The sequence below is a fragment of the Dreissena polymorpha genome, chromosome 2 (assembly GCF_020536995.1).
Source record: "Dreissena polymorpha isolate Duluth1 chromosome 2, UMN_Dpol_1.0, whole genome shotgun sequence".
NCBI classification, from domain to species: domain Eukaryota; kingdom Metazoa; phylum Mollusca; class Bivalvia; order Myida; family Dreissenidae; genus Dreissena; species Dreissena polymorpha.
In genome coordinates, this window is record NC_068356.1 from 45,608,720 (window position 1) to 45,617,494 (window position 8,775).

Genomic DNA, 8,775 nt, shown 5'->3' on the forward strand with positions numbered 1-8,775 from the left:
ACAATTTGACAAATACAGATTGCACCATGTTACATGGTTTAATCTCAATTTGATTATATACAGTTTATTGCAAGTGTTTCAAATTAGTCCTCTATTGGTAGGACATTATCTAATTGCCCGAAATACATGTAGTATGTTCTTGTACATGGTGTTACTGTATCCTCCATTTATCAAGAATCAATGAGCTCCGTAAATGATAGCATACAGTTGAGATTGCGATATATTTCACAATTGTTTTGATTTATTCATAATGACAGCAAGGACTGGAACACCACGATAAGTTCACAGATAAAAATTCGTTTTCAATAGTGATATTCTCAACGTATAATTAATGATTTTAATGTAGTCCAGACTTGCAATAAACAGTTAACAAATCAGAATTTAATAATATGCATGCAATCTTAAATATATAGATATTATGTATGCTTTTATAAGAACATATATATATTGCTTTTGTACACTTTAGATGATCTATCTTATTACCTACCAGTAAATCACAATTTCAGTGTGTCACGTCTTTATTTAATGTTTATATTTCTTTAAAATTTGAAAGAACCTTTACATCTGGGGATATGGCGATGACCTCATTATAATATTTCTTGGCATCTGGAATCTCATTGGCTGTCCTATGTGCCCAGGCCAGTCCAAGGCTGGGCCTGAAGGACTTCGTGTTTATTGTGGCGGGGCCTAATAAAGGGCTGGTTAAGGGGCGGCCTCCTCTTTGGTTGGCTCCTCCTTCATTGGATATTTTTGGCTTTAGGAAAAACAAAAACCTAGAGAATACCGTATTTTTATAGGTCTTTGGGGAAAAACATCATTTGTGATTTAATGGTAAATAAGTATTTATAATAACACAAAGATAAGACTAATAAATGCAACAGATAGGTATAATGGAACTTTTTATTGGACCTTATAATACTTAATTCATGGGGATTATGATAATCAACTTAACCCATTTATGTCTAGCGTCTAGAAAAAAGGCCTTGGCAAACAGCATAGACCCAGATGAGACGCCGCATTATGCGGCGTCTCATTAGGGTCTTCGCTGTTTGCTTAAAGTAATTTCTGTAAGAAATATTCTAATTATATAAATAAATATACTAAACATCCCTAATTTTGGGAAAAATTGATCCAATTTAGAAGGATGGGAGAGTCCACTCGGCATAAATGGGTTAAACTTCAGACATTTAGAATCCTTTCAGACACTACAGACAATCTCTTCTCTGCTCACATGCTAAGATGTGAAATATATTTATTGAATATCAAATACCCATCACAAGCTAAAAGTTTAAATGATCAAGCCTTCAAAGATATGTTTTCCAACTTCCCAGTGCATTTTTTTTATATATAATTGCAGCTTAATTTGCATGTGATTCATATTTGTGCTAACATCTATACAACTCAAATTAACAGGTAAAATAAATGTAATCACCACTTTTAATGAGCAATAATGGCAACATCCAACACCAATTTTACAGAAAAATTACATTAATTAAATTATAAAAAATGAAAGCAAGGAGTAATTCTCAACCTTCTGGTAGAGCAGGAGTTTCTGCCCCTGGTTTTGCAGGGGCAGCGGCACCTCTCCCTTTAGGAGCCCCTCTGGCAGCTGGTGCAGCTAAGGCCTGAAACACAAACATTCATGTGAAAACAAGGGTCTGAAACACAAACAGTCATCAGAAACACAGGCCTGAAACAGTCATGTGAACAAATGGCCTGGCCTTGCAACTACAATTAAAACATTTATAGTTTCAATATGAAGGTTTAAACAAAACAAAATATAAAATTAATTGATAACTTAATTTGTCTAAACTTAATTGATTACTTATTTGTAATAATTAATCAAAATTATTTATAAATGATTGTGTATCATTATCAATTATAACTAATTAAATACGTTTTTTGTAGTTGTGAGAATGTATTCAATGATTGCCTGACTTAAGTTATTTTAGTTTGAATACAGTCTAACCAATCTGTGCTTGGTTATAGACTGCTCCTCTACCAACATCATCAGCATGGATGCCGCCGTCTTAGAATGTTTCGGCCCTTTTAATTCCATGAACATTCTGATAGCGGTGGGCCCACAGTGGTAATCAGTCACTTCGTGTTGGTTGATTGCCTCCAGCTCTTCTCCTCTCGCCTCAGCCACAGCCAGCTTGATGCCCGTTCAGCTGCGTAGCTCAGTCTCTGGATAGCCACTTCGCTCTCCCTGCCAGTAGTTCGTACTGCTGTCATCAGCCTGTGCACGGACTGGGAACAGAACCCTCTAACGCCAACTTCCACGGGAAATAGCCAAGTACGCCAGCCTTGTTGCTTGCACAGATCCATGAGTTCTGTGTACTTTGCCTTCTTCCGCTCGAAGGCCTCTTCACATCTTGCCTCCCATGGTACTGTAAGCTCTATGGTGACGAGCTTCTTTCCTGTCTCTGACCACAATACAATATCTGGTCATAGGGTCGTTTGAACCACGTTTGCGAAAACAAGCCTTCTACCAAGGTCTTCCAGTCTCTGGTGCCATCAAGAATTGATGCTTTTGTTGGTTTCAGTGTCTTCATGGTCTCACCCGATTTGACGCAAGCGATGTGCCCATGGCGAGGGTAATTGCCACGTTCCTTCTTCCGTTCTTTCTCTAGCCAGTCAGCCAACTCTCTGAGGACCAAGTCATGCCTCCATCTGTATTTTCCCTGTGTCAGTGCTGTAGTACAAGATGACATAACATGTTCTAGGGTGCTACTCTGTCATACAGCCTGCATTTTGGATCTTCTGTGAGTCCCCAATCGGCACAAGTTCGCTGGGGCTGGAAGTAGATCATAGACAGACCTGAGAAGAAAGGAAAACCGAAAAGCTCATACTTCCAAATGTCTCCCCAGGTCAACTTTCTGTCTGCGGTTTCCCATGTGGTCCATGCTCCCTGTGCTCCCATTTCTACAGCCCTTGCTTGTCTGGAATTTTCTTCCGCTCTCCTGACCGCAGACTGATTCATGGCACGCCTCTCTTTCTGGTCTGATCGGCTCCACAGTACCACCTTTCTCGCGCCAATTCCTTCATTCTCAACAGCAGTCACTCATACAATGTATTTGTGCTTGAGCGCGTTCTCTGCCTGGCTCACAGACTTTGTCGCTGACCATTTCCTGCTCGTTCGGGTTTGGATCCCTGCCTCACGTATGAGCTCGTCCGGAGAGTCCCTCAAGGTCAACACAAGTCTTGCTTTTGCTGTCTTGAACTCTTCTAACAGTAAAAATAGCGGGAGCTGTAACTTGTTGCTCTTCCAGTAGAGTCCAATACTGGTAAAGCTGGGTGGAACTCGTAGCCACTTCCTGAGATGTCGACTAGTGGTTCTCTCCAGGGCTTCCACTATTGTACTTCAGGATACCTCGTTAAGCATCAACGGCCAGATTAGTCTTGGGAGCAGTGGGTGCTGGTAGAGCCAAGCTTTGAACTTGCCGGGTAGTCCGCAGCGGTCAATCTTCTTGAGACCCTTCTCTACCTGTTGCTCTAACTTCTTGATATTGTCGCGATCTTGTATGCTTGCATCTAACCACTTGCCCATGCATTTTATTGGACTCGTCACTATGGAAGGAATCTCTTCCTTCTGTACGTAGAGTTTGAACCTCTCTGTTGCCTGTCCTTTCTTTATGACGAGAGATCTGGATTGTGCTGCTTTGAACTTCATTCTTCCCCATGAAGCGACATCCGTCAGGGCTGTCAACATCCATCTAGCTTGGACGTGTTTCGTTGTCGTCAATATGAGGTCATCCATGAAGCCTCTGCTAGATGGGAGATAGATTTCTGACTCTGTCTTTAGTCCACGTGTCTCTCGTTGGGCAGCATTTATCAGCAGGTTCATCCCCATGATGAAGAGCACCACGGAAACTGTGCAGCCGTTAACGATTCCTTTCTTCAACTTCTGCCATCTGGTTAGCCGGTCACCAACAGTAAACCGGAGCCTGGTTCAATCCAGGTAATTGGTGATGATTGACTTAAGTTTAAAAGTAGGTAGAGGGGAAACTATACACATGAAGCATGTTATTATAAACTTGAAAAGTATTTATTTTAACTGTTTCTGTCTCTTTGGTAATTTAATTGAGAGCAGAATTCTTTCTCAAAATGCATAGAAGTTATTTGGCCCACCAAGAATAATTATCAATTGATTTTACAAACAGACAATAAGCATGTTTTGAATTTTGTGCTAAAAATGACACTATTCATTTGTTTATTTTTATTTTTTATTCAAATGATTTCTTTTTTTCCTTTTAAGAAATATAATTTGCATTCATATTTTCTGGTTTTGACTTATATCCTAATGATATTCTCCATAAAGGACAAATGATTTATACTGCTTGAAACTAGTTGAAAATTAGACTCATTTTCAAAACTTCATGGAAAAAGTTGTTTAAAATGGTACACTATAAAGTCTATAAGAGTATACTTTTAGAATTCTTAAAGTTTTAAACACAATTTTCAAACTAATTCATCACGGTCAACATATGTGCCAAGTTATTTCAAAACTCGATCTTTATATGGCAAAGCTGAGACATTAATGGCAATGATCTTTTTTAAAACTATTTTCTGTCCTTTTTACTCACCTTTCCCTTTGGGATTGAATCACATCATTTGCTGTATGAGACACATTCTTTTATTGTGGCAAGTTATTATAAACTCAATGAATATATGGAAAAGTTATGGCTGAAAAAGGAATATTTGGATAATGCCTAGACGTAGTAGTAGTAGTAGTAGGAGTAGTAGTAGTAGTAGTGTAGTAGTAGTAGTAGTAGTAGTAGTAAGTAGTAGTAGTAGTAGTAGTAGTAGTAGTAGTAGTAGTAGTAGTAGTAGTAGTAGTAGAAGTAGAAGTAGTAGTAGTAGTAGTTGTTGTTGTTGTTGTTGGTGTTGTTGTTGTCGTTGTAGTGTTTTGTAGTTATTATTGAATCAATCATGATTGCAATCATCATTGCTCGGGACCTTTTTAGTCTGTAGTACGGTACCTGTAACTGTAACCTCTCGAGTCCCACAGGGCGCTGTCTTGGGGCTCATCTTATTTCTGATGTATATAAATGACTTTGCTGATTATATAAAAAATAGCACCCCAAGACTTTTTTGCAGACGATAGCATCATCTTCAAAAATATTAACAACCTCTCAGACGCCCAGAACTTCCGACTAGATATCGACGCTGCTGGACGATGGGAGCAGGACTGGTTGATGAAATTCCACTCCGAAAAAAATATCTCAGCATAACTCAAAAAAGAAACCCCATAATCGCCTCATATAAATTACATGATCACATCCTTGAAAAAGTAAATCATGCCAAATATATAGGTCTCTGACTCTCACACACCAAAGTTACCTAAAATGTGATAACCATATTAACTCACTCAATCACTAAAAATGCAAACCAGGCACTAGGATTTCTTCACCGCATTCTAAAAGTTAGGTCATCAAAAGATAAAGATCATGCTTACAAAGCAATAGTTGGGCCTAAACTAGAGTATTCCTCCAGTGTCTGGGACCAACATACAAAAGCTCAAATAAAACAACTGGAAAAAGTACAGAGAGGTGCGGCCAGATTCGTAACAAACAGATACCACAACACCAGCTCAGTAACTTATATGATAGACATCCTAAATTGGCCCACTCTTAAAACACGCAGCAAAAAAAATCCGTCTTATCATGTTATATAAAATTATTAACCACATAGTTGTCATCACTCCTATCGATAATCTCCTTGTTCCTGTCGGCCGCCGATCCAGACTCAGCAGTAACCATTGTTTTATGCACATATGCAAACCTCAAAAGACTTACAATTTCTCATTCTACCCAAGATCAGTAATACAATGGGATTCACCCCGTACGAAATTTTGGGGCGGAAATGGGACGGAAATGAGACGGAATTGGGACGGAAACTATTGTTTCCGGGCGGATCAGAGGCGGAAATTGATTTCCGCCCCAAAAAGACCATGTCTCTTGATTTTTTTTCCAGGCGGAACTCAATTTGCTATTCCGGGCGGAAATAAGACTCGGGCGGAATTTCATACTTAAACATTTGTCTGGGGCGGATTTTCTGACTAAGAAAATTAACTCGGGCGGAATTTCTTACTTATACATTTCTCTGGGGCATAATGTTGGACTTAGAAAACTATTGATATTAAAAGAATTTCAAAATTGGACTTTAAGATAATTAATAAACATAGTTTTGATTTCAGTTTCTAAATGGTTATTGTAGGAAACATTTGCTATACACAAGGGAAGCAACATTTATATTCAATACATACAATAGTTAACCAATGCAATGACACAAATTTAAGGCTGGAATGACTGAAAAAATAGGACTAATCCACAAATTCAGCTGCAAGTTTTCACTCCTAAAAATTTGGAGGAAAATAATTAACTTAGATATACTGTTCTGGATGAAATTTATATATATTTTGGCTCAGGCTTATCTTTGTAAGACTTTATAATTAAATCACTTTGATATGATAATTTACCTTACAACATTTAAAGTACATGTAAATCTACTATGTATTTAAAATATCTTTGAATTAAGTGTCTTAGAGTAAATCTGATTAAGAGATGTATGATGCAAAATAAAAATTGTTGTGAAATGCAGTAAATTTATCCCTGTTTATCCGTAGTGTTTGTTTTACGATGTCAATTTGGTGGCTGTAATTTTTGTATTCCCATATTTGTAAACAAAGAATGCATGGGTAATATGATCCTACAGCCTCTGATATAGGCTTTGGGAAAGGTACCGTTCCCCGGTACTAGTTAAAGAAGGAAAAAGAATGCTGGTTAACAAAAAGGACTACACAATTGAAATCTTTCTGAAATGTAAAATATTAATAAACACACATGGCAAATAAAAAAATTCATCTTAAATCGACAGGATATTCTTGGCATATTAATTTCATCCAAATGCAATCCCATACCTGCCATATGTCCCGGATCGGAAATCTGGCAAATGTGTTGCACACAGTCCTTGTTTGAGTGTATACATGTACAGTGAATGTAAATCAAATCAGCACTGAACTACCTAATAGACAAAAAGCATAACCAGGGACGTATAGGCATAACCAATAAGGCGCATTTTGCTTGTTTTACAAAATTTTATCTGTAAAAGTATCGTTTACGGTAAAGATCACCTTATTTTACAACTACGCGCTACATAATTTTCATACAAAAGTAAAGATCTACTACAAAGTTTTTATGTGGCAGTTGATACGCCCACGTGTTTCCTGCAGATCATGTGACCATGTACACAAAAGCAACTTCGCAACCTTTTTCTAACACCAACAACATGTGGCTTGTATCTAGTAATGAAAGTAGTATCGCTATATGTATGCATGTCCCGGTAATTTGAAGTCAAAGTCCCAGATTTGGTCTGAAAATTTATGGCAGGGAATGCCAATCCTATGTATAGATAAACAAGTTATTTATAAACGACCAATGACGTAACACTATGCAGCTTTCAATAAACACAGTGCAATATGGCTACAATCGGAATCCAAACAGTGATAGTGTTTCATATCTGGAATAGCATAACTTGTAAGTTTGACTAATGCAATAGTTGTAATTCGGAACTCGGTCCAGTCTGGGTTTTTAGCTCCACTGGCCAGAGGCCAGCGGGGCTTATGTCATGGTCCTGTGTCCGTCGTGCGTGCGTCAGTGCGTGCGTGCGTTGAACCTTTCCTTAAAACAAATCATTCTCCGAAAGTACTGTCCAATTCTGATGAAATTTCTCAGGAATGTTCCTGGGGTGAACCTCTTTCAAAGTTGTTTCAAAGTATGCCCCGGGGGTCAAATTTGGACCCTTCCCCCTGGGGCACAAAAATGAAAATTTGCTTATAGAAGGCCGATTTGTGAAAACTTAAAAAATCTTTCAGTCATAAACATTGGGCCTAGGGCTATCAAATTTGGTATGATTAGAGACATCTAATAGTCTCCTACAAAAAATTTCTTCAAATTATGCCCCTGGGGTCAAATGTTGACCCTGCCCGGGGGTCACAAAATTAAACATATTCAAATTATGCCCCTGGGGTCAAATTTGACCCTGCCCCGGGGGTCACAAAAATTGAACGAGATGGCAATTACTTATAATAAGGCCTATTTTGTGAAAACGTTCAAACTTCTCGTCTCATAACCATTGGAGCCTAGGGCCTATCAAATTTGGTATGTAGAGGACATCTAATAGTCCTCTACCTAATTTCTTCAAATTATGCCCCTTGGGTCAAATTTGATCCTGCCCGGGGGGGTCACAAAAATTGAACATATGCTTATATAAGGCCATATTTTGTGAAAAACTTTCAAAACTTTATTGTCCATAACCATTGGGCCTAGGGCTATCAAATTTTGGTATGTAGAGACATCTAATAGTCCCTCTACCAAATTTCTTCAAATTATGCTACTGGGGTCAAATTTGACCCTGCCCCGGGGGTCACAAAATTGAACATATGCTTATATAAGGCCTATTTTGTGAAAACTTTCAAAATCTTATCGTCCATAACCATTTAGGCCTAGGGCTATCAAATTTGGTATGTAGAGGACATCTAATAGTCCTCTACCAAATTTCTTCAAATTATGCCCCTGGGGTCAAATTTGACCCGGCCCCGGGGGGTCACAAAATTGAACATATGCTTATATAAGGCCTATTTTGTGAAAACTTTCAAATCTTCCAGTCCATAACCATTGGGCCTAGGGCTATTACATTTGGTATGTAGAGACATCTAATAATCCTCTACCAAATTTCTTCAATTATGCCCCTGGGGTCAAATTTGACCTGCCC

At 38.3% G+C, this 8,775-nt stretch overlaps 1 long non-coding RNA gene across 1 annotated transcript; it reads right to left on the minus strand.

Annotated features, from left to right (window-relative positions):
- Window positions 1-223: 223 nt before the first annotated feature.
- LOC127866899 (uncharacterized) lies at window positions 224-7,263 on the minus strand. Its single transcript, XR_008043153.1, has 3 exons — window positions 6,923-7,263; window positions 1,532-1,625; window positions 224-754 (listed from the first exon to the last, which is right to left on the minus strand). It is a non-coding gene; the product is annotated as an uncharacterized LOC127866899 (long non-coding RNA).
- Between the last annotated feature and the right edge of the window lie 1,512 nt (window positions 7,264-8,775).